Genomic DNA, 27,048 nt, shown 5'->3' on the forward strand with positions numbered 1-27,048 from the left:
GGTACTGGCGATAACGCTCAGCGTCTTTACGAGGAATCTTCAACCGTCACAATAAACGATGCTACATACCTGGAAACCCCACATTGGATTGAATTCGTCGGAAACAAACATGTATATATGCAACGTGTCCCGAGAAGACCGAAAGGTCCTACCAATATTTCACCGGAACACCTTTATGCGTGAAATTCGTTCGATTCAAAGCGTGGTTTTCAATTAGGAAAAACTTTCCCTCAGACGTCAATCTACGCTGAGTGATGAAACGGGCCGGGGAATACTTTTGCGACCTACGGAATGTTTGCTCTTCTTCGAAGGACACTCTAATCGATGACGGCATCCGTCGAAAGTTTGGCGCACAAAATGTCACTTTGTTGTTGAGCTTGCTTGTTTATTCTTCAAGCATTTCCTCCTGGCCGTAGGACTTCAGCGTAATTTTAATTGAGCGACGTTGATGCTCGTTTGTACTGACTAATCGAATTTAACGTTTTATTTTTCTATTTTCTTCTCCATTTTCAGACTGTCATCTTGAGCTGATCTTTGCAATTCAGCGTTGTTTATTTGAAGGTAAGTGTTATTATTTGTGAATTGGGGCTTGGGTTTAGAAAAAAATCCCAATACTGGGTATTTCTTCTATAGAGATTTTGGGGATTAAATTAGTTGATTCTACCATTAAAAAAACTGTTATTCTTGTGAGTAAGCAGCATCCTTCCACCGTTCCAATTTTGATACATCCCCAGAAATCAATCCGTTGTCAAGAAACCGAAATCTATGAAGATATTTCCTCGAACCAAAGTTATTGCCGCGTGACTTGTTTCGTTAGCACGCCTTTCGCCAACAATTATTCATATCTGAAATAACCAACAAGCAAACCCCGAAAACGCCCTCACTCACACAATGATCTCGACAACCTTGTCCTAATTATGTTCATTTTAAGCTGCTCCGAAGGCAAATCAAGCGATAACCTTTGCCCCATTTGGATTTCCATTTCCACACGGCTAAGCAGCAGGTGATTCGGAGAAAAAACGCCGCTGTCAGAATATTCCACCCAGTCGCCCACACCAGACAGACTCGCGGCTCGTCTGCACCTGAAACATTATATTTTATTAGTCACGAAAATATCGACCTCTAACACCTAACCACCACGCCAACCATATAAAAAAAAACACGGAGCTGTATCCGGTGCACCAGCCGTGAGTTCGATCTTTGGCATTGACTGTGGTTGGCGTTGGATAACATGGTAAACAGACACCGACATTCGAAATAGTCCTTCGGAAGCGAATCGCGCTGGTATCTACCATGACTAGAAGAAGGCCTCCAGACGGTCGACCGTATGAGATTGGGTGGGGTTGTTCCATGACCAACTCAGGTGAATTGTCATAGATGTGGCTCGATGATTTCAATGGTTATGATATGGTAGTGATAGTAGAGGTCGGCTCTACGATTTATCCGAGGACGTGTCGAATCAAAAAATCACTGATTTTCTAGGAAGATACGGTGACGTAATCGCAATACGAAACATCGAGTCGTGGGTCACGATCGACGGCGAAGTGACGAATGCATCGTATTTCGGGCAGCTACAAACATGCCGACACTGCCGCGAATACATGCACATCGGGGCTACTTGCGTGCAAAATAAAAAACTGCTCGTGCAAAAATCATACGCCGATGCCGCAAAGCAGACGCCGTCGCAAAAAACGAGTCAAGTCGACTATAGTGCGAACCAAACCAACACAAACTCAAACCAAACCACTCCCAATGCGAACCTAACTAAAACGACCTCGAACCAAGCTTCCCGGCCTCGGTTCGAACCAATCTCGGCCAAAGCTGTTACCATGCCACCACCGAAACAAATTCCCCAACGTCAACAACAGAAGCTGCTACCACCAGTTCTGACCGAACAGAATTTCCCCACGCTAGCCCCTACCTCGGCTTCGATTCCCCCATCGGACAGCGGGTCGTTGACTCCCTATACAAGTCAACAACCCCCCGCTAGCGGCGGAGTGGATCGCAAAACTGCTAGTGGTAAGTCCGATGGAAACGAAACAGATTCGTCTGTAGGGTCATCCAGCTCCAGAAGACACCTCCGCACTCGACCACCAGGCAAGAAGCCTCGCGTGGATGACGACTGCGACGACAAGCGAGATGGGAGTAACCAACCGTCCTAATGGCTGAGTTCTCCAGTTACAACCTCGCCACCATCAACATCAACAATATTATGAACGCAACGAAGATTGACGCTCTTGGAACCTTTGTACGAACACTGGAAATGGATATCGTTTTCCTCCAGGAGGTGGAGAATGAGCAACTCTCTATCCCTGGCTTCAACGTTATCTGCAATGTGGACCAAGCAAGGCGGGGAACGGCAATCGCGCTGAAAGACCACATACAATTCTCGCATGTGGAGAAGAGCCTGGATGGTCGTCTCATCGCTTTGCGGGTGCAAAACACGACACTCTGCAACGTATATGCGCCATCGGGGACAGTTGTTCGTGCGGAAAGAGAAAGATTTTTCAACGGCACGATCGCGTACTACCTTCGGTACAACACTCAAAACGTCATCCTCGCTGGAGATTTTAACTGCGTGCTACGTCCGAGCGACTCAACGAGTTCCAACACAAGCCCGGCTCTCCAAGCGACCGTACGGCAGCTACAGCTTCACTATCTGTGGCTGAAATTGTACCCCACAACCTCCGCACCCACGTACATCACACACAATGCGGCATCCAGGCTCGACCGCATGTATGTCAGCGCTAGGCTTTGCGAGCATCTGCGGAGTGCTGCCACGCACGTATGCTTATTCACGGATCACAAAGCGCTAACAGCGCGCATTTGCCTTCCCCACCTTGGCCGCGAACAAGGACGCGGTTACTGGTCCCTCCGCCCTCACCTCTTAACCGCCGAGAACTTAGAGGAATTCCAAGTGCGATGGCAGTTTTGGACCCGCCAACGGAGAAATTTCCCCAGCTGGATGACATGGTGGCTCTCATGCGCGAAGCCAAAAATAAAATCTTTTTTCCGATGGAAGTCAAGTGAAGTTTTCAGAACTTTCAACGCAGAACAACAACGACTCTACGAGCAATTACGACTCGCATATGATGGCTATTACCAGAATCCCACCATGCTGGTGATCATCAACCGCGTAAAAGCACAAATGCTCACGTTGCAGCGGCAATTTGCGCAAAACTTCATCCGCATCAACGAGACGTTTATAGCCGGCGAGAGGATATCCACTTTCCAGTTGGGTGATAGACGACGTAAAAAAAACAACCATAACAGGACTGCAGAACGAACGAGGAAAGCAAATACAAGGCTCTCTGGAGATCGAGCAACACATGTTTCGATACTTCAGGGACCTGTATGCGGCGGAAGAGACGAGGCAGGAGTGGGAAGAAATGTTCGAAACTGAGAGAGCCGTACCCGAGAACGACGAAGCCAACGCAGCTCTAATGGCAGAGATCAGCATTGACGAGTTGAAAAACTCCATCCGAACGTCGCAAAAACGTAAATCACCGGGGATCGATGGTTTGCCGGTAGAGTTCTACCTACAAACTTTCGACGTCATCTATCGAGAGCTCTACTTCGTTATTAATGAAGCTATGACGAATGAGCTCCCATCTGAATTCGCCGATGGCACTATTGTGTTGGTTAAAAAGTGAGGTGGGGATGGGACAGTAATGCTGGGTTTAGACTAGGCAAGTCAAATGATCAACTCAGTTGAATTCAATTGGCTTGCAAAGTTGAGCCTGGTTCAACTTTTTTCAATTCAAGTGAGTTGATCAAGTCAGTTGAATGGCATGGTTTACACGTTCAATTCGCGTTCAAGTCAGTTGAATTCAACTGACTTGATCAATTGACTTGCCCTGTTTAAACCCAGGTTAAGAGCATACCGTCCGATCAGCCTGCTCAACGTCGATTTTAAAATCCTCTCCCGCGTGATGAAGGCCCGCCTGGAACGAGTACTGCGGATCCATCGAGTCCTGAGTGACTCTAAAAAATGCGCAAAGACCGACCGTTCTATTTTCCAAGCTACACTCTCGCTCAAAGATCGTATTGCGCAGCTAATCGCGAGGAAGCAGAAGGGGAAGTTGATCTCGTTCGATCTTGACCACGCGTTCCATCGGGTCTCTCATGAGTTCCTGCATCGGACCTTGCTCTCTCTGGGCTTCGACCAGGGTTTCGTCTGTTGGCTCTCTCGAGTCGCTGCTGCCTCTTCATCACGGCTGCTAGTGAATGGCACGATGGAAAATGAACAGGTGGGCAGGAACTCACAGTCTCCCAGTGTTGGTGAGTTCTTTGCCGTTAATGTTCACGAAAATTTCACTATTTTGCTATACAGAAATTCAAAACAAAAATTTTATCTGCGGATTTGAACAGTTTTTGACCTGTTTCATACTACCGGAAGGTGTATGCTGGTCACAAATGCCGTGCCAAACTGATTTCCTACTCAATTAATCAATCTTTGATGTGAAATTCGCTAATAAACACGAGGCGCATTTCGTATAGCAAACATGCCATAACAAAATGGGCATGGTTCATTTAAGTAAACAAACTAACACTTCTTCCGACTCGAGACGGCTAATACATAGGTGTAACAGTCGGAAGAAGTGTTAGTTTGTTTACTTAAATGAACCATGCCCATTTTGTTATGGCATGTTTGCTATACGAAATGCGCCTCGTGTTTATTAGCGAATTTCACATCAAAGATTGATTAATTGAGTAGGAAATCAGTTTGGCACGGCATTTGTGACCAGCATACACCTTCCGGTAGTATGAAACAGGTCAAAAACTGTTCAAATCCGCAGATAAAATTTTTGTTTTGAATTTCTGTATAGCAAAATAGTGAACTTTTCGTGAACATTAACGGCAAAGAACTCACCAACACTGGGAGACTGTGAGTTCCTGCCCACCTGTTCATTTTCCATCGTGGTGCAAACGACCCAAACTGTCAGCACTGTGCGGTAGGAATCGAGACTTTGCAACATAAGTTTTGCGAATGCCCTCCCTCGAGTTGCTGCAGCTTGGGCACACATCCAGCGAAAATTGATGACGACGCTCGGTGGCTGGCAGAGACTGAGCTTCGACGACGGGTAACATGACAACAGCGAGAAGAAATCAAATTTTAAAAACGTTCATTAAGTACATCAACTTTGTCAATGTGAATATTAATAATAGAATAGATGTAGGCGTGCTAGATTTCATTTTGACTCTAGAAGATTGATATATTTTTTAAATATCTTGAATATGTTATTTAAGACCTAAATAAACAATATTTTACAAGAAAAAAAAAATAGGTCCTGTTATGTCTTGAATCGAATTATCAGGTAAATACCTTTGGTTAAGTGAGGGTTAGGGCGCGTTCTGACAGGTTGGTCGAGGCAGATTTCTTGTGTGAGTAAGTGATGAACATTGTTATGTGCAATTCACTTGACAAGGTGCCTTTCATATTGTATCACATGTTATTCTTTTGCTTAATTGAATGATCGCTTGCGAGAAATAGGCGATGAAAGTAAAAAATGACAGTTACGTTATATCGAGGTATACCTGTATATACAAATTGCTTATCAAAGCATATTTTGATGTGTTACATTTCTGCACAAACTTAGTTTTAATGTCAGCAACTTTAAAATCTAATTTTGAAACGTTCCCCTCTTGTTGAAAGTCTGAAATTCTTGTATCGAAGGGACGATCAAGGACCATCCTCAGTACTCTGTTCTGAGTGATCTGGATTTTGTTCCTATGAGTCTGTGTACATGATTCCCACACCTGAGCTGGGTAGAAGATCGCAGGTGCTATTATTTGTTTGTAGACAGCCAGTTTATTTACCCTTGAGAGGCAGGATAAGCGGCAAGTCAGCGGATATAGACACCTAGCCATAATAAACTACCATTTTTTTTATTTTATTTTTTTTTTGTTGGGGGGAGTTGAAGCCCTGCTTCCATTATTTGAACTTTTGTGGTACCCCTATTTACTGTTCGTATCATGCATGCTGATCACCATTTAATGAGTGGACAGCTAATTTCCTGGACATGTCCTTTCCCAGTCAGGTATGATATGGTTTATGAAACCAACTACCTTTCCAGGATTAGCAAACCAAATTTCACTAGGTTGTAAGATAACACTACGAAGAAATTTAGATCTACGCCTGTGTAATGCACCGCAACTGCAGAGCAGATGTTCCGAGGTTTCACGTTCTATGCTACAGAAACGGCAGATATCACTCTGAACCCGACCAATGTTCTTCAAATGATAGCTACTCGGACAGTGCCCAGTTACTAGGCCAGTTTATATACTAAGAGCCCGTTTATTGTGCTCCAAGAGCTTTTTGGTATGTGTTACATTTGGAGTTATAAATCTTTTCGACTGGTTGCACTTCGTGACGGCCATCCAGTTGGCCATCACCCTTTGTTCTTCCCAGCGTGTGAGTTCCATGTTTACCGTACCGTTTGATATTCCACAGTATGGTTCTGGGCCAATAAACGGTGAATTGGAACCTAATTTTGCGAGAACGATTTTGCGAGATTTCATTCCCAACAATGCCACAGTGTCCAGGAACCCAATATAAGTTTACTGAGTTCTGTTTGCACAGCTGTCGTAACAAGAGAATACATTCCCAGACAATCTTGGATGTACATTTGTAAGCACAAAGCGCTTTTAGTGCTGCTTGACTGTCAGAAAAAAATACAGATATTTGCACATCTATATTTTCTCCTTAGGCAAACACTTGCACATTCAAGTATGGCCATGATTTCCGCTTGAAGCACTGTTGGAAAATGTCCCATTGCTACTGAAATATTTGTCCCAGGGCCAAAGATTCCTGCACCTGTTTGTGTTCCAATTTTTGAGCCATCTGTGAAAAATATGATTGAGCCTTGACGAGAGCTAGGACCACCGACTTCCCAATCCGAACGCAACATTTCACATACGTTGAAGAGAGTGTCATAATTGTCCTCTGGTTTCATCCAGTCTCCAGTCATACTCATCACTGGTCCTCTTTGGAAGTATTGTAAAATACTTAGGTGATCAACCAGGTCACCAGGCATGACTTTTTTTAGACCTTTTGAGCCTTAGAGCACTTCTTTCCGCGTCTAGTTGCACGTATTCATGCAAGGGCAGTAGATTGAGAATTGCATCAAACGCTTTTGATGGGATGCTGCGCATCGCACCCGTTATAGCAATACATGCTAGACGTTGTAGTTTTGCCAGCTTCCTCTGTGCGGTAGCCTCTTTCGTTTTTGGCCACCACACTAACGAAGCATAAGTTACTTTTGGACGGATTACTGATGTGTAAATCCACATTGTCATTGTCTCCCCCACAGGGCACTGGTTGCTTTGTTGATCACAGAATCAATCTGAGCATTCCAATTCAACTTGGCATCCAATATAACTCCTAGGTATTTGAACTCTTCACTAAGATGGATCTGTTCTCCTCCAAGCTTGAATTCCTTTAGGTTGAACTTCCTCTTTCTAGTAAAAGGAACGATTACTACTTTTGACGGATTAACGTTTAGGCCCTCCTTAATACACCAAAATTGGGTAAACTTTAGAGCTTGCTGCATTCTTTCTGAAATGATAGCGTCAAACTTTCCTCTAACTACGATGACTGTATCATCCGCAAAGCCCACAACTTCGAAACCTTTCGCTTCTAGGATTCTTAGAAGATCATTTACAACTAAATACCACATTAGTGGTGAGAGGACTTCTCCTTGAGGACAGCCTTTCGTTGCCTTTACTGTTATGGATGAGCTTCCCAGCCCAGACGTGACTTTTCTTTTTGCAAGCATAGTATGAATCCAGTTGACGATGTGCGTGTCGAAGTTTCTTTTCTTCATGGCGTCAACCATAGAAGAATAGGATGCGTTGTCAAAAGCTCCTTTAATATCCAAGAAAGAACAAAGTGCGATTTCTTTAACTGAAAGTGATTTTTCGATTTTAGTTACCAAAGTATGGAGAGCAGTAACTGTTGATTTTCCAGATTGATACGCAAACTGAAAATTAGATGTTGGATGCGTTAACATGTAAGTTGAATTGATGAAGTCATTCAACACCTTTTCCATAGTCTTCAGTAAAATTGGTGAGAGACTAATGGGCCTAAATGCTTTTGGCTGCGTTTTATCACGCGTCCCGTTTTTCGGTATGAATATAACTCTTATCAATCTCCATTTTGGTGGAATGTAGTTTAATCTTAAACTCGCCTTATAAATCTTAGTTAGAGACGGAATCAGCATTGCTTCACCGTTTTGAAGTAGTGCCGGGAATATGCCATCCACACCCGCAGATTTAAAAGGCTGAAAAGATCTCACAGCATTCTCCACTCTGGCAATTGTGAAAATTTCATCAGCTATATCTGGTATGGTGTTTTCTGTTCTCATTTAGGACATTTAGGATTCACCAACAGAATCAGAAATATCTGATTCCACACACAATACCGAACCTGGAAAATGTGTTTCCATCATTAAATTTAATGTTTCAGAGGGAGATTTGGTACAACCTCCATCATGACATTTAAGATTACCAAGTCTTTCGCAAGAGTTTTCTGTAATCTCGCGACTATAGGAGTACTGTTTAAATGATCACACATTTGAATCCAAGATCGCCTCTTAGATTTCCGTATTTCATTATTATATTCAGATAGGGTGTTCTTGAATCCAATCAGAAGTGATTTTCGCCCTATTGAACATCTTACGTGAAACTTTCCGAAGGCGTTCCAATTTCACACGGCACATCCCTGTTAGAAGACGACCGTTTGATAGGACGGCTACTGTTGTAGAAATTTATAATTCTTTCGTTTACTACCATAATCAACACCAAACGAATCTTACATCAAATCTGAATCAAATGGTGTGTACAGAATTGAAATCCACCCATAAATGGTCAAGTTATAAGCGTCTAAAACCTGACACTATTTCGTCACACATTTTTTTTGATTTACACCCCATTATAGTCGACAAAGACGTAGTCCTACGTCAAAACTCGAAACAGCAATCTAGCATCTTATCATTCAATATTAGGTACGGAGCACAACTCTTGCCATAAACTTAAAAATGCCATCCCCTTTTCCCGAAACTTGAAGCCACCAGCCAACTTGAAAATAACAAAGCATTACTTATAATGACGCAACTAAAAACTTTATCTACTACCCACAAGTTTTGAAAAGCTTCCTCTAAATTTTCTAGAAAATCGCGCTTATCAACTTCTTCGTTCCTTCCAAGATCACTACCATCAACTTTGCAATATAATTTGCAATAAATATACATGTTGCGAACGTGATTCCCTTTGCAATGCAACTTCTCAATGGAAGCGTACTAAAGATGCATGTTTCTACCATGCAAAAGTTTCCCTTCATAACGCAGCAACAGACTGCCATCCAATCCAGTTTAGGAGAAACTCATTCCCATTCCCATTCAGCTAGCAAATTTCGATTCACCAATTTCACAGATCCCTTTCGGATCACCGACAAATGCCGTCACTTTGTAGGAAATCTTGAACCGAAACGCGTTGTCAGTCCGCCAGTCATTCAGTCGTCTTCTCGGAAAAAGAAAGCGCCCCTTCAAATCGGATTTTCGTTGATGAAAATTGAATCGCCAATGACGCAAAATGGATCAACAGTCTTCACCCTCTAGCTTCTCTGATTCCTGTGGATAAGCCTACGGGTCACCCTTAGGGGGAATTATATAAATTTCCTCAATATGGTTTTTGGGAATGTTTGATGTTCCTAGTTTTTAACTTGTTTCGTAGGCTTTCATTGGTCACAAGGCATGTGGCACCACAATCGTTGGAATGAAAATATTGCCACCGGGGAGATTACACGGGAAAGAATGGGGAAGCAATCGACTCTGCCATTCGGAAAATTGACCCAAGGCGTGATAAATAAATATCCACTCAATACCTAGCGCAAACTTTGTGGAATCAATTATGAAATTCAATTTACGACCCTATTTTTAGTTTAGAAAGAGACGGGACAAGCGGGTAACTTTACCCAATTTTCGGAAAATTCTTTTTCTCTAGCCTCTTCTTTTCCGTAACTTGCCTTCACCAGCAATCGACGGGCGAAACATTTTGATTGATATTTCGTGGAAGATTATTCATACTCGAATGCAGTATGTTTGTAGTTCCCTACTTAGTAGCACGTTTTCATCCTGAAAGAAAGGATTGCTTCATACATGTATGTATACCTACGCCGTGTACCCTTATGGCACGTTCTACTTGTATGAAGTTTTCATGCGAGGAAAAGGCCTTGTTTCGGAGAAAAAGTTTATTGCTTTTCCAACTTTTCTGCCCTGTCTTCGTTTATTGCTTTACAGATACTGCAGATAGCTACCGACGTACAATGACGAGCTGGCAGCGGGCACTTCATGTGGGTCATGGGGCCGCGGGTTAAAAAGTTCCTCAAACAATGTATATTGCTGATTTAGCACACGTGTTGTTTAGAGGATCGTTTTTATATCGGTCAGTAGCAAAGCTGAAAACATCGTTTTCCCATTTCCGCCTAGGTGGGTGCCTTACGGAGAGCGACAACAGCGAACGTTCGTTCAATTATGTCGATATTCATTAATCAATGTTCTTCCCCTGATGGAAGCTGCTGTGCACTGACGACGATGGGGACGGGACGAAAAACCCAATCGTCATCGTTCTGTCATTGAGCAACAACGAACGGTGGGAAAAGTTACTCCACCTCCACAACAGTCGATTGTGTTCGATACAAACGCAATGCGTGTGAGTATACATTTAGGGGGCCATTGTTGAAATGATACGGAAAATGGGGGTGGGCAAAAGAGGAAAGATGGGGGCTCAATTCAATTCACAGCTTGCCTCCCTAAATATCCTGTGCGGCGACGACCACGACCATGACGAATGCCATTTATCACAATTATTTGCCCGAATTGACCGCAGTGGTCGTCCGTCGTGATTGAGTTTCGGCGCTCACCTGTGTGCGATCGACAATTGAATGTGAGGGTGGTTCATTTGGTAATATTGCAGCAGGGTAACGTAACCTATATTTGATCTGTAATAGAATTCAGGGGAGAGTTTAATAAACATTGGTTTCTGTATTGTTCGTTTTATGATTTCTTATTCAGTACAATGATAAATCTCTGAGATCGATCGAGTAGGTAGAGGCTTATGATTCTAATGAATTTATTAATCCTGCGAACTTGTCCCATAAGACCAGATACTTGAAAGTTGTGCTTGATCCATGCTTCTGAAAAATATCTTTAAGATTTGATGGCTTATCCCATAATTTCTGGATGCAACTATATGCTGGCCTGGGTAGATGTACCATGGCTATAGTTTGTCAGTCGAGGGGCCCAAGCCGTACCTAGCAGCCTACCTCCGAATGATGATTAGGTTCCAATCTGATGCACAATAGGGAAAAATGGACGGAATAATACATTAAATGGTATACCTCTGAAACTCCCTGAAACAAAAATATGGTTCATATCATTTCCATAGGTAAAAACCTTGCGGAATTGAATGAAAATAGTTCAATCCTGGGCAGAATACGGGTCTCTTTAATAAACAAAACTTATTATTTTAAACGTCTTTGCTCTTTCTGTAAATCCCTGAAACTGATATATGAAACCTCTTCTTTTTTTTAGCTCTTTATAGCTAGAAGCTCCATTTACTACAGTAACTTACCAGCCTTAATTGTTATGATATATATCTAAGTGTTTTTACATTGTTCGTGTCTTGGAAATTCAGTTTTTAAACAGGTTTTTTAAACCTGCATGTCAGTATAACAATTGAAATCTTAAAACTAAAAACTAAAACTAAATCTTATCTAAGTATAAAGGGAATTGATCTTTGCAATTGAGGATTGCAACGATTTTTGCCGGAAATTATTTATTATTTTGTTGGACATTTGTTCTAAAGTCTCAACATTCATAACTTTGTTCTGAATCCTTTGAAGTGCTTTTTTCCTGGAAGTGCAACAACTAGACCATATTGGCACAGCGTAAAGCATGGCCGGTCTAAAAACTTGTTTAAATATTAGAAGTTTATTCGTCAGGCAAAGTTTGGATTTTCTGTTTATAAAAGGATACAAACATTTAATATATTTGTTACATTTGGCTTGAATGCCCTCAATGTGGTCTTTAAAAGTTAATTTTTGGTCAAGTACTAATCCAAGATATTTCACTTGGTTTGACCAGGAAATTGGAACTCCGTTCATAGTGACTATGTGACTACTACTAGGTTTCAAAAAGGAAGCCCTGGGCTTATGTGGAAATATTATAAGTTGAGTTTTGGAAGCGTTGGGAGAAATCTTCCATTTTTGTAAATAAGAAGAGAAAATATCTAAACTTTTCTGCAGTCTGCTGCAAATAACACGAAGACTTCTTCCTTTAGCGGAAATGCCTGTGTCATCAGCGAACAAAGATTTGTGGCAACCCTGAGGCAAATCAGGGAGGTCCGAAGTGAAAATGTTATACAATATAGGCCCAAGAATGCTACCCTGAGGAACTCCTGCTCTAACAGGTAGTCGATTAGATTTGGAATTTTGATAATTTACCTGCAGAGTTCTGTCAGTTAAATAATTTTGAACTAATTTCATAATGTAAAGTGGAAAATTAAACTTTTTCAATTTAGCAATCAAACCTTCATGCCAAACACTGTCGAATGCTTTTTCTATGTCTAGAAGAGCAACTCCAGTTCAGATTTGTTTGAACGAATTAAATTGGTAACTTTTAAGAGTTGATGAGTAGTTGAATGCCCATGGCGAAATCCAAACTGCTCATCTGCAAAAATTGAGTTCGTATTGATGTGAAGCATCATTCTATTCAAAATTATCTTTTCAAAAAGTTTACTTATTGAAGAAAGCAAACTAATTGGACGGTAGCTAGAAGCTTCAGCTGGATTTTTATCCGGCTTCAAAATTGGAATAACTTTTACATTTTTCCATTTATCAGGAAAGTATGCCAAATGGAAACATCTGTTAAATAATTTTACCAAGAAAGACAAGGTTCTCTCTGGAAGTTTTTTGATGAGGATGTAGAAAATTCCATCATCACCTGGAACTTTCATATTTTGAAACTTTTTAGTTATAGACCTTACTTCGTCCAAATCAGTCCCCCAGGAATCATCAAAATATTTTCCCGAGAGAAAATATTCAGAAAATCCCGAGCAACCTGATTCTCAATAGGACTAGTAAGACCCAAACTGAAATTATGGGAACTCTCGAATTGCTTAGCAAGTTTCTGAGCTTTTTCCAAATTTGTGATCAACATTTTACCACCTTCTTTAAGCGCTGGAATTGGCTTTTGAGGTTTTTTCAAAATTTTTGTGAGTTTCCAAAAGGGTTTGGAACTCGGGTCTAATTTAGAAACATTATTTTCAAAAGTTTTGTTCCTCAGGGCAGAGAATCGCTTTTTAATTTGTTTTTGCAAATCCCGCCAGATAACTTTCATGGCAGGATCGCGTGTTCTTTGATATTGTCTCCTACGGACATTTTTAAGACGGTTCAAGAGCTGAAGATCGTCGTCTATTATAATTGAATCGAATTTAACCTCGCATTTTGGTACTGAGGCAGCTCTTGCTTCAGCTATAGAAGTAGTCAGAGATTCAAGAGCATAATTAATTTCCTCTTTGGTTTGCAAAGGAATGTTTGAATCGAAGTTATATTCCATAAATGTTCTATATTGCTCCCAATCAGCTCTATGGTAATTGAAAATAGAGCTGTTGGGATTACAAATTATTTCTTGGGATATTTCAAAAGTTACTGGAAGGTGATCAGAACCGAAGTCAGCATGGGTAACCAATTTGCTACAAAGTTGACATGAATCAGTTAAGACCAAATCAATAGTTGAGGGATTTCTTGCAGAAGAAAAGCATGTTGGACTGTTTGGATATTGAATAGTGTAATAACCTGCAGAACAATCAGCAAACAGAATATTACCATTGGAATTGCTTTGAGCATTATTCCATGAGCGGTGTTGTGCATTAAAATCACCAATAATGAATAATTTAGACCTATGACGGGTAAGTTTCTGAAGGTCACCCTTGAGAAAATTCTTTTGCTGGCCTACGCATTAGAATGGCAAATAGGCAGCTATAAACGTAAGTTGTCCAAATTTTGTTTCAACAGAAACTCCCAAAGTTTCAAAAACTTTGGTTTCAAATGAAGAAAAATTTTTATGTTTGATTCGTCTATGAACAATGATGGCAACGCCACCACAGGGTCCATCAAGACGATCATTTCTATAAATTAAATAATTTGAGTCCTTCTTAACCTTATGGTCAGGTTTAAGGAACGTTTCAGTTATAAAGGCAATTTGCACGTTATGAACTCTCAAAAAATTAAATAGCTCGTCTTCATTATCTTTAAGAGATCGAGCATTCCAATTTAAAATATTTAAAGCTTTAAAATCCATTACTGAATTTTAAAGTCATGACAATATTATTAGCAAATTTTACTCCAGTTTGAATAGCATCAAACATGGAGTTAGATTTAAGCATATCAGAAATCATGTCAATTAATGAATTCTGTAAAAATTCCATTTTAGGGGCAGTAATGCTTCCTAAGTCAAAATTGTCAAAATTTCCGTTAGAACGTTGGTTAGTATTTTTATTTCTACCCGGTGCAATAGCAGCATAGGTAGCTCCATTAACTCGCTGAACATTGTTAGCAGCGAGGGGAGTAGGTACAGATGAACAATTTGAAGCAGGGGTGATATTTGTACCTACGGGTACGAATGTAGAATTTGTTCCTCGCTGAACGTTGTTAACAGCAGAGGAATTTGTACCTGGTCGGAAACGTGGAGCGTTTCCTACCTGACGGTTAGAACGAGATTGTAGGATCGCTTTGCGAGTCTTACATTCCCAAAAATTGGATTTGTGGTTTTCACCACAATTTGAACATTTAAATTTCTTAGGATCTTCCTTCACAGGACAGTCGTCCTTTGCGTGAGAGGAATAACCACAATTCATGCATTTAGCTGGCATGTAGCAATTTTTAGTTCCGTGACCCCATCCCTGGCACTTACGGCACTGAGTGAGGTTTTGGAAATTTCCTCCAGTCTTCCTGAAGTGTTCCCACTTTACTCGGACATGGAGCATAAGGCTAGCTTTTTCTAAGGCCTTAAGGTTGTTTAGTTCACTAGACTTGAAGTGAACTAAATAAAAATCATTAGAAATCCCGTTGCGCGAATCGCCAGGACGGGATTTCATTTTCATTTAGATTACTTGGAGAGGCACAACTCCAAGTAATTTTGCCAGTTCATCTTTGATCTGATCCAGGGATTCACCACTGGGCAGTCCTTTCATGACAACCTTGAACACACGTTCAGTTTTGGTGTCGTAAGTTAAAAATTTGTGCTGCTTCTCAGTAAGATACTTGAGAAGACATTTAAATCCATCCAAGGTTCCAGCCAATACACGGCATTCACCCCGACGTCCAATTTGTAGTGAAAACTTAACTTTCACGAAATTCAAAAGTTCCATGCGAAGAGCAGGTATCAAACCAATAGAAATGATATGAACTATACTTTTGTTTCAGAGAGTTTCAGAGGCATACCATTTAATGTATTTTCCATCCTTCGTCGTTCCGTACTTTCAAAATTTGATTTAAAAAAAAGACAATTTAATTTGTAAGGGTGACCCCAAATAATTTTCCCCGGAATTCACGCTACACCATTGGCTATACATTGTAGCGCGCAAAATGCGGCTAACGGTTTTCCGTCTTCTGAAACGTTCCCTGGCTCGATAAACGGACGGCTAAAGCGCCACCTCTGGGGAGGACCGTCTGTCGAGTCTTGTTTCCCTAATAAAAATGTTATGCTTTTCGGGGTATCATCCAAACCATTTGTGGAATAGTTCAATCATTTGGGTTATCGTTCGTTTATGGTAATTTTGATGTAGGACTATGTCTTTAATTTCTATACTGGGGGTCACGTTAAAAAAAATCAAAATTCAGACATGTAACGAAAAATCCCAAGCACGAACGTAACGATAGAGCGCAAATCGAACACACAACACATTGCGCATGCTCACATGAGCGAGCTCACCGCTCGGTCGACCGCTCACCATTTCACCAATGAATTGAAGGGAAAAGAAAAGCAGCGGTAATAAAAACGCTTGCCTAATCGTTTTCTTCGTCTTGAGCTAGTTGCTTTCCTCAATGAACATAGCATAGACATCGCTGTCATTACCGAAACACACCTGAAGCCGATGATAAATGTTCACCTCATCGATTTTCGGCTCGTAAGGCTAGACCGGACCAGCTCCTGCGGAGGAGGAGGGACTATCGCATTAAGGAGAAATATTGCCTGTCGACTGCTACCGAGTTTCCAGCTGAAGATGATCGAAGCGGTGGGTGTGGAAGTCTCCACTCCTGTCGGCCCTATTACCATCATTGCGGCCTACTGTCCCAAACAAGTCACCATCAGGGACGGGTCGGCAGCATATCTGCGGAGAGATATCACCAAACTAACTCGACGCCGTGAGAAGTGCATCATCGTTGGCGACCTGAACCCCAAACACCAGGCTTGGGGCAACAGTCGATGCAATCAAAACGGCACAATTCTGAACGACGACCTGCAAGAGGCTCACTACACTATAATAGTGCCGGACTCTCCCGGACCCGCTTGAGCCGGTCTGGCGTTCACTCCACCATCGATATCTTCGTCAGTAACATGGGAGACAACATCTCGCAACCTGCTGGACCAGGAGCTGAGTCCGGACCACTATCTGGTGGTGGCCGATGTGGCTCATCCGTCAACCGATTCCAAGCTTCCATCGCGTCAGCTGGGATCAGTTCCAACACTGTGTCGACTCCACTTTCGACTACGGTGTCTATCCGTAGACGCCCGAAGACGTTGATCGGTGTCTGCATTCCATCGAAGAGGCGATATCCCGGGGCAGGGAACAACACGTGCCAGTATCCAGACAGGTGAGCAATACTCTGAACCTTGACGGATCTACCAAAGACCTTATAAGACTCCGTAACACCATCCGAAGGCAGTACCAACGCTCTGGTCTGCCTGTCCTTAAGACCCACTGTAATCGCCTAACAAAAACCATCCAAGCCAGGATGGTGGACCTCAGAAATCTCTCCCAGATTGTGCAAAGCCCTTTTGGAAACTAACCAAAATTCTTAAAAATAAGCCAAGACCCATTCCACCACTGACCCCACTGGATAGTCTTGGCGACCCAGTGGTTCATCTGATACCTCCTGAAGAGAAGGCTGCCGCGATAGGTCAACACTTAGTCAGCTCTCATAATCTCGGACAAAACATCGTCAACCCTCACGAAGCTGAGGTTGCTAAAAACGCAATCAACTTCCATCAGATTACCAATATTTTTTTCCGATGAATCCGAGATTACGGCTGACGAACTGTTGGCCTATATCAAATCATCTAAAAACATGAAGGCCCCACGTTTCGACAGCATCCTGAATCTGGAACTCAAACACTTGAGCTCCAGATTCTAAAACCATCTGGCACTGATTTTTAATCAGTGCCTCCGACTTGGCTAGTTCCCGTCGTGCTGGAAGTCAGCTAAAGTCATACCCATCCGGAATCCTGGGAAGGATCCATCCTCTCCTTCCAGTTATCGACCAATCAGCCTTCTCTCAGGGTTATCAAAACTGTTCGCAAGAGCAGTCTACCACCGGCTCGTAACATCTGCCGAAGAAAACAACTTGTTACTCGAGAAACAGTTTGGTTTTCGGAAAGGTCTTTGGACCTTTCACCAGCTGACCCGAGTAACAAACGCTGTTGGATGTTGAAAAAGGGTTCGACAATGTCTGGCATGATGGCTTGGTGTTCAAATTGCAGCACTGTGGTCTTCCAATCTTCCTAGTGAAGATAATTAACAACTACCTAACGCTCACACAAAAAATTTACCGCACGTCAACTTTGACCTAACTGCTGAACTTTTCGGCTAAGCGAAGGAAACGAAAAGTAACATTAAATTCAATCACGGGACTTCTCACATTTTAATGGCTACCTATTTAAACAAACCGCGACGCAAGAACTATTTTTTTTAAACTAGTTCGTTCATTTGGTAGGCTCAATCGCGTTAGCTTTACGGAGCCGATAGTTCATTGTTCTTTGTAACAAAATTCACTTAATTCTATGTCTAGTAGAAGTTGGGCCGAATACTCGCGGCTTACTCGAGGTTAGAGAGGTACATTGTCGAAGGATAGGATCAGGGGAGGAGCTTGGGGGTAAGGTTTCGTTGTCTCATCATAGTGTTGTTGCCAGTATGAATTGTAGTGCGGTTCTAGTTTCGTCTGGAGTTCGACCAGCTATGGTAACCAGTGGGCGACGATGAGACCCATCGAGACGGGGGGACAAGACAAACAAAAACTATTAAAGAGAGACAAAAGACAAAGGAATTAAATTCTTATACTAGACATTTGAAGAAACACATAAACCGACTGCATATAGCAGATATCGCGAGTTCCCAACACGTCTCTGATAGGAACATAGGGTTGTCTTCCATGGGCCTCAAGGGTAGGTATTCAAAAGTCGCTCTCTGGCGGCGTCATTATCCGTACATTGCCAAACTGCGTGATCGATGTCATCGTAACCGTTTCCACACCGACAGATGTTGCTGTCCACGAGGTTTATTCTATTGAGATGAGCATCTAGCGAGTAGTGGTTGGACATAAGTCTACTCATCACGCGAATGAAGTCACGACTTAAGTCCAAGCCTTTAAACCACGCTCTCGAAGAAAAATTAGGAATAATTGAATGTAACCACCGTCCAAGATTTCCATTGTCCCAATCGGTTTGCCAACTCGAAAGGGTACTCTGACGCACTAAATGGTAAAATTCATCGTGTGAAATTTGCTTGTCATAAAATGCGAGAGAGTCCGCCTTCTCATTGCCTGGGATTGAGCAATGTGAGGGGACCCATACAAAGGTAATGATATATGATCTTTCGACCAGCACACTCATCTGCTCCCTTACCTTTGAAAGGAAATAAGATGAGTGCCTACTTGGTTTCATCGACCGAATAGCCTCAATCGAACTGAGACTATCCGAGAAGATGAAGTTATGGTCTGCGGGCATGTTGGAAATCATCCCCAATGCGAAGTTGATTGCTGCCAGCTCAGCAACAAAAACGGAACAAGGTGTCTGGAGTTTACGGAAGGCGCTAGAGTTTTCATTGAAGACACCGAAGCCAGTGGATCCACTGAGACGAGACCCGTCTGTAAAATATCTGTTTACGCAATTGACGTGTTGGTACTTTTCAGTAAAAATACGCGGGATAATAATAGTTCGAAGTTGATCTGGAATCCCGTTAATCACTTGTTTCATGGACAGATCATATTCAATTGAGGAACTGCGATTGGTGAAGTGAGCACGGTCTGGAGTATAACAAGGAAGACACATATCCGACGATATGTAGTGGTGGTAGATTCTCATGAATCGAGATTGTGTGTTCAGCCCAAGAATTTCTTCAAAATTTTCAATTATAAGTGTGTTCTTCACTCCGCATTTGATTAGTATTCTGAGAGAGAGCTCCAAGAAACGGTTCTGGAGGGGTGTTACTCCTGCCAGAACCTCGAGACTCATGTTATGCGTTGAGTGCATACAGCCAAGAGCAATACGCAGACAACGATATTGAATTCGTTCCAATTTTATTAGGTGACATTTTCTTGCCGAGAGAAAGCAGAAAGAGCCGTACTCTAGAACAGAGAGAATAGTTGTTTTATAAAGCGTTATGAGGTCTCCCGGATGAGCACCCCACCATGTGCCGCAAATTGAATGGAAAAAGTTGATCCTCTGTTGACGTTTTGGCTTCAAATACGTAATATGGGTATTCCAAGTGCACTTTGAATCAAACCAGACCCCAAGGTACTTGAAAGACAATGATTGAGTAATGTTTCTGCCCAAAAGATTAAGCTGCATTTGGGCTGGGTACCGCTTTCGGGTAAACACTACCAGTTCAGTTTTCTGCGGCGAGAATTTTATCCCTAGATTCCTAGCCCAAGAAGACAAGTTATCTAAGAAACTTTGCAATGGTCCTTGCAAGTCCACGGCATGTGGACCTCTTACGGAAACCACACCGTCATCTGCAAGTTGTCTTAGCGTGCATTGTTCTGCCAAACAGTTGTCGATATCTTTGACATACAAGTTATAAAGAAGAGGGCTGAGACCTGAGCCTTGGGGCAAGCCCATGTAGCTAATTCTGGAAGTTGTCAGTTGTCCAAGGGAAAAGTTCATTTGCTTTTCTGACAACAAATTGTACAAGAAATTATTTAAAATTCTGGAAAGTCCACATCTGTTCAGATTGTCTGACAGAATTTCAATGGAAATTGAATCAAAAGCCCCCTTAATGTCCAAGAATACTGAAGCCAATTGCTCCTTGTGCGCAAAGGCCAGTTGAATATTTGTGAAAAGCAGCGCTAAATAATCGTTTGTTCCTTTGCTCTTGTGGAACCCAAACTGTGTATTTGATAGTAAGTTATTTGTTTCGACCCACTGATCGAGTCTCCGAAGGATCATTTGCTCCAACAATTTCCTAATGCACGAAAGCATCGCAATTGGACGGTATGAGTTATGGTCAGACGCTGCACACTGGGGACAAAATCGAAATAATGTGTTAAAATTCAATAGCTTCGGTGCTCGCTGGAACAAGAGACTAAAAATAGTCATTCTTATAGAAAAAAGTCTCAGAAATCGATCGGAGTGGGTTTCATCCTGGGCACGATAGTGTAAGTTGGGGTTTTTCACAGTTTTGCCCTAAAATCTCCTATTTTTCATTATTTGAATGCTGTATCTCAAGATACCGATGATATAGATGGATGATTTCTTCCACAAAGTTGATCAGGAGGTTAAGGACTGTTGGATGATGGACAGAACAATTCGGAATTCTTCCACTAGGCGGCGCAAGTGAGCATTCGAAGTATATATGTTTGTGCTGCTGTATCTCAAGATCCTGACTATTTAGACGGATGATTTCTACGGCAGAGTTGATAAGGAGGTCAAGGACTGTTAATTGATAGACAGAACAATCCAGAATTCCTCCACTAGGTGGCGCTAGTGAGCATTGAAAGTGAATATATTTGTGATGCTGTATCTCAAGATCCTGACTATTTAGACGGATGATTTCTTCGGCAATGTTTATCAGGAGGTCAAGGACTGTTGGATGATGGACAGAACAATTTGGAATTCTTCCGCTAGGCGGCGCTAGTGAGCATTCGAAGTGAATATGTTTGCGCTGCTGTATCTCAAGATCCTGACTATTTAGATCAGTTTGATGTATATATGATGCTCAAGGTACACCAAATTGTCCTTGATCTCAGATCAAATAATGTACCAGGTCAGTCATAACCGGTACAAGGCCCTTACTGCCGTGAGATGACAAAGTGACGTAAACGCCACCATGGTCCATTTTCACTTTTCATCATATTCATAATCTATACCCTAAGATACATGATGTGTTTTGGAAGCCTGGAGACAAAGTGACGTAACCATACATTTTCGCAACAACACATTGTAGTTTCATTTATATACCTGTGATCTTGACTTTTATACCTAGGGGATGAGTACTTAAGGGGGTTAGATTTTGATAAGTTCTTTAGTGGGAATGACACTGATGAAGACTGCACATTGTAGTCGAAATACGTATCTGTCATGGATACCAAAATTAATTAAGTGGAATTAAATGGAAGATAACCTTTTTTGCTGTTTTACTACAAAGACATGTTCATAAAGTTTCTGCGGATCGTTTTTGATTTATTTTGATTTATAATCAAGGTTCTCCAAATTGTCTTGAGCTCAGATCAAATAATTAACCTGATCAACCATAACTGATACAAGGTCCTTTGCAACTAAACATCTCCAAACAACATCAATTTAAGGTGTATTAGAAGTTCTAGGTTCTTCAAATTGTTCTAGAGGTCAGATTATTTGATCTACTGGATCAACTAAAATCTGCACGATGATCTCACCGACAAAGCTTTCCGAAACACGTTTATACAGTTTCTGCTGTTTGTTTATAGTTGATTTTGAGGTGTATAAGATACTCACGGTTCTCCAAATTGTCCTTGAGATCAGATCAAATTCTCATCCAGGTTCACTGATTCATTCACATATCATGCACATTATTAACGTTTGAATTCGATATGTTTAAGACGTTCTAGGTTCACCAAATTGTCCTCAAAACTTGTTAATTAGGCTACCATCTCGCATTTTAGTTTGATTACGTTCATAGATCAGGGGGCCTCCATAAGCTCGGTCGGTAGAGCCTGCGACTATAAAGCAAACCATGCTGGAGGTGGCTGGGTTCGAATCCCGGTTGTTCTAGGATTTCAGATTGGAAAATTTCTCGACTTCCCTGGACATAGTATATTATTGTACTTGTCACACAATATACACATGTAAAAATCGAACAGGCTTGGAAAGCTTTCAATTAACAACTGTGGAAGTGCATCTAGAGCACTAAGTTGAGAGCAGGCGTTAAGTTACATTAGCATCTTCAACTATGTTAAGTTACAGTTGGGACGTAATAGCCAGAGAAGATCATATATAGCACTAACTAGCGGAGGAATTCCGATTTTTTCTGTCCATCATCCAACAATCCTTGACCTCCTGATCAACTTTGCCGAAGAAATCATCCGTCTAAATAGTCAGGATCTTGAGATACAGCAGCGCAAACATATTCACTTCAAATGCTCACTTGCGCCGCCTAGTGGAGGAATTCCGAATTGTTCTGTCCATCATGCAACAGTCCTTGGCCTCCTGATCAACTTTGCCGAAGAAGTCATCCGTCTATATCATCGGTATCTTGAGATACAGCATTCAAATCATGCAAAATAGGAGATTTTAGGGCAAAACTGTGAAAAACCCCAACTTACCCTATCGTGCCCAAGATGAAACCCACTCCAATCGATTTCTGAGACTTTTTTCTATAAGAATGACTATTTTTAGTCTCTTGTTCCAGCGAGCACCGAAGTTATTGAATTTTAACACATTGTTTCGATTTTGTCCCCAGTGTGCGCTGGTTTGCCAGGTTTTCGAATGGCTATTACTTTGACCTGTCTCAATTCAAGCGGTATAATGTTGTTTTCTAGTAAGGAATTGAATAAGTCTAGCAAACGTCTTTTAGCGATATCTGGGAGATTTTTCAGAAGATTGAATTTAATCATATCGCTTCCCGGTGAGGAGTTGTTCGATGAAAGAAGAGCCACTAGAACTATTTCACGCACTCTCACCTCTTCCACGGTCCAGGTCAAAATAAACGAGTGGACGTTTCAAAAACTCTCAGATCGTGAAGTACGTCAATTACCGAAGTAATTAACGACCCTTTTGAACGACAAATCTCATCAACTACGAACTTGAGCCGATTGAAACTCTATCTCTTTCTCGCTCATACCGATTGATTAAACTGTCTCGTTTCAATCTATTTCTGGTTCGATTGATTTTTTTACGAGAGACAATGGTCGGATTCGAACCTTGGACTGTACAACGAGTCTCACAAACCAGTGAACGTTTGCAGTGGCGGTAAAAATGAATTTTGGAAGGCAGCTTGTATAAGGTTAATTACCCCATTTCCGGCCTATTAAGCACACCTCGCACTTAGTATTTCTTAATCTAGCGCAGTTTAGCACCAAACGGAATGTTATTATCACTGATGGCTTCCAAATGTATTTACCTTTCCGTACGTACCGTAAGATTTGATAAAAATAAATCAATCGTTGAGATATTGTCAAAAGTCTAACACTGCTTCTTGACGACAAACTCGGCCTACGGATTCCAAACTTGGCCTAACGCATTGAAACGCCTATGAATTCACTTCGGCCTATCGGATGAAGATAAAAATTGATTCGGCCGGAGCGCTTCTTTTGTTTTTGGGAATAATGGATGCAAACCTTCATACCACACGTCCTCATTGACTTCGTTCGGTAGCTTATTAACTAAAGTATCGTACCAAACGCATAATTGACTTGTTAACTCTGAACTCATGGACTTATTTGAAGTTTTCTGCTCGATAGGCCCAAAATGGGCGATTAGGCCGAAGTAGTTCTCTACCCTACAAGCGTTTCGTTTTTATGTGGATTTACAATACATTTAATTTGTAATAGTGATTTCGTCTTAAGAATCTGATAGGGTTAATTTCGGCTTAGCCAATACCTTCACCTATTATCGTCAGGGGGTAAATGAAGTCAATGATCTCTATTTTTTTTTTTTGCATGAGAATTCATCATGCTTCATGGCAACGTTTGACCAAAACTGGCCGCTTATGGACTTAATTTACCCCGCAACGAAAATAGGTAAAGGTATTGACTAAGCCGAAATTTACCCTATCAGATTCTTAAGACGACAAATATTTTGATTCAACTAAAAACAAATCATTAAAAAACTTTGTAAATTTCAAACCGAGTTCATAACACAAATTAGTATGATTTACATCCCAATGAAATCGGTATGTATTCTTCCCTGATTTATTTATTATGAAGGAATTGTTTGCGATATTTATGCAAATAGATCAGAACACCCCGTAGCTCCACTGTTCAAACTAGGGTCACTATTTTAGCTATCGGTATCAGCTGTTGTACTAGTAACATATTATAATTGTAAATGAACCAGCTAAGGCCGTGAAAGTGTTCATAATCGAGCAATGATGTAAATTGTTCCTAATTTATCGCTCACACGATTGTCATACATTAACAATACCTACCCACACAAAACCATCCCATCGATGTCGTTTGCCATTCTATGGCGGTTGGTGGCCATTGTTACACACAGGAACGCTTCCAACAAAAGCTGCCACTACCGAACATGCCCATAACCGAAGGGATTAAGTCGTTAAGCGAATCACACATGAAGTATAATTGCCAATACTTGCTCAAATATAAATAAATTCATGTATTCTCCACAAACCTGCCCCCTCTCTCGCCATGCAACACCAAGCCGTCACCAAATGTGCTTTTGGCTTCAATGCGTTCAAGCTCAATACACGCTTCATAAAGCTATTGATTTTTCATAATCTAAATTCCCCCGGCAACACAAACAATCTGTGAACCACGGAATACAACGGACCTACAAACTACTGTCCAACGTTGTAGCTTATTGAATTTAGATGGTTGTTTGGTATGTTGAAAATTTCTCCTGATCGTGTGGCTTCTGCCAGTAGCGTGAGTGGAAAGATGGGAGGCCCCCATTATCTTTGTTGGACCCCTTCTGTGCACGTGATGTTGAGCCACGTTCCAATGCAACGGAAGCTCTCTCACTCTTCGATTGGACCATATTTCTCGTATGCCGTGTGCTTTTGTGGCAACAATCCGTGTGCTATACGGTAGGCACAGGATATTCCTGGATGTACTTCACAGATTGCCGGCCGATGTTTTCCATCATGGACGGACGTGGAAAAGTAAAACTGTTTGGCATGAGCGCTGCTATAAATAGATTCTTTTCAGATGGAAATATGCTTCCGCCCGCCACAGCCAATGCCCATCGGACCGACCCTCCTGCTGTTTTCCACACACCGGAGTACATTGTTTCAGGCTTCTCCCCGTTTCGCACCCTACTCTTCCATCCAGTCAAAGGGAATTATCGTTCAAATCAACGACGCTTTTAATATATCTCCCCACGCTATTTCTTGCTTAATATCACATTCAGCACCCGATAAAAAGTCCATACGAACCTTGCAGGAGCTTGCAAAGAAACAGACACACGTCAGGTAAATATAGATAGCCCTCTCACGTTGCTACACGCAAAAGAAATGTCGCTTACATCCAATGAAAAGTTGAATTTTTATGACACGATTTTCTAAACGCAATGCACTTGGGGACACAAACTTTGTTCGAAAAGTAAGCTAACATAAAAATTTCAAAATCATTTTAAAAACCTTCCGGCGACCACATTATAGAAACTGTAATAGAATCTTACATTTCCCGGTTGGGTGTACCACACAAGGAAAACCATACTCTTCTTATATGCTAGGTATGATTGTACCGACATCACAAAACATCCTTCGTTGCAGCAGGCGTGGAAATTTCACCCAAGGGAGACGGTGCGCACATAAATTTCGGTTCTCTTCCTCACAATGCCTTCCTTGCTCATTCGCTTGAGCCCCTTGAGGTATGCACTTCCGTTCCACGTGACAAACGACCAACTCGCGCGCCACACATAGTTACTTACACATACACCGGCAGCAAATGATGGAGGCGCTCATTCGCTATCCGGTGATTCCTTTTTTTCTTCAGAAAAACTACCTTTAATCTTCGCAGAGGGCTTGAGCACAAGAAAAAGGGGAATATTTTAACACCTTGTGTCGTTTTCCTTGCGATACGTCTGCAATGCAATGGTGGAGTTGTAACTGGAAGAGACAGTTTTTTTTTTCTCTCCAGTTTACCTGATGCCTGGCATTTTTTTTTTTTGTTGTTGATAGGGTTCAGGATCACAGTAAGCGGAAGCAGTTTTTACTCGCTGTTTTCTTGTATCGATTTGAATGAGATCGCATTTATTAACAGTCTCCGGTTAGTGGTGGAATGGAGCAACAATGTTGGGATAATTTTTTGGTGCTGATCTTTGCTGGGCTTTTCTGTGCTGGTGGACGTGGGCGTGGGCGTGTTTATTTTATAATGATTATAATAATTAGTGTAATTTGTTCAGCCTTTAATTTTGTATTATCTTATAAGGTTTTCAACATTTTGTATCACATGAAATTAAGGCACCTAAATAAGAATAAATTTCTGTATGTTCAAAGGGCCTGAAATTCCAAAAAAATCATAAATGTACATTGCATCTGATAGTGGTAAGTTCCCGAAAATCTGACAGTTAGACAATATATTCAGCTGCCATTTGCATAATGTATACTTATTCAAATATGTTCTCTTTGCAATGTTATGAATTGAAATTGAACAAATATCAAAGTTCCTATTAACTATATATATGCCTAATCGGGATCCATTTGCATGTACATAAGGTTTTCTAGGTTCACCAAATTGTCCACCAGTATAGATCATATAATCTACTTAGACTATCCACCACAACTCACGTTGACATGGAGATGGATCATCTTGAATACAATATATGAACTTACTCCGACATATTTGCTGAAAACATCGTGAAAGTTCTGGTTGTCTTGGAACGCCTTTTATAC

At 41.5% G+C, this 27,048-nt stretch overlaps 1 protein-coding gene across 10 annotated transcripts in view; it reads left to right on the top strand.

The window, feature by feature from the left end:
• LOC135701551 (stress-activated protein kinase JNK) overlaps positions 1-27,048 on the top strand; it is a 303,139-nt gene that overhangs the window by 134,859 nt on the left and 141,232 nt on the right. For all 10 annotated transcript variants that reach the window (XM_065222389.1, XM_065222392.1, XM_065222397.1 and 7 more), the window contains one exon: positions 514-561. The gene's annotated coding sequence lies outside the window, so the exon portion shown is untranslated. The remainder of the gene's footprint in view (positions 1-513; positions 562-27,048) is intronic.

This window comes from Ochlerotatus camptorhynchus, unplaced genomic scaffold (genome assembly GCF_037179485.1).
Source record: "Ochlerotatus camptorhynchus isolate MF236.1 unplaced genomic scaffold, CSIRO-AGI_Acam_v1.1 ptg000167l, whole genome shotgun sequence".
NCBI lineage: Eukaryota > Metazoa > Arthropoda > Insecta > Diptera > Culicidae > Ochlerotatus > Ochlerotatus camptorhynchus.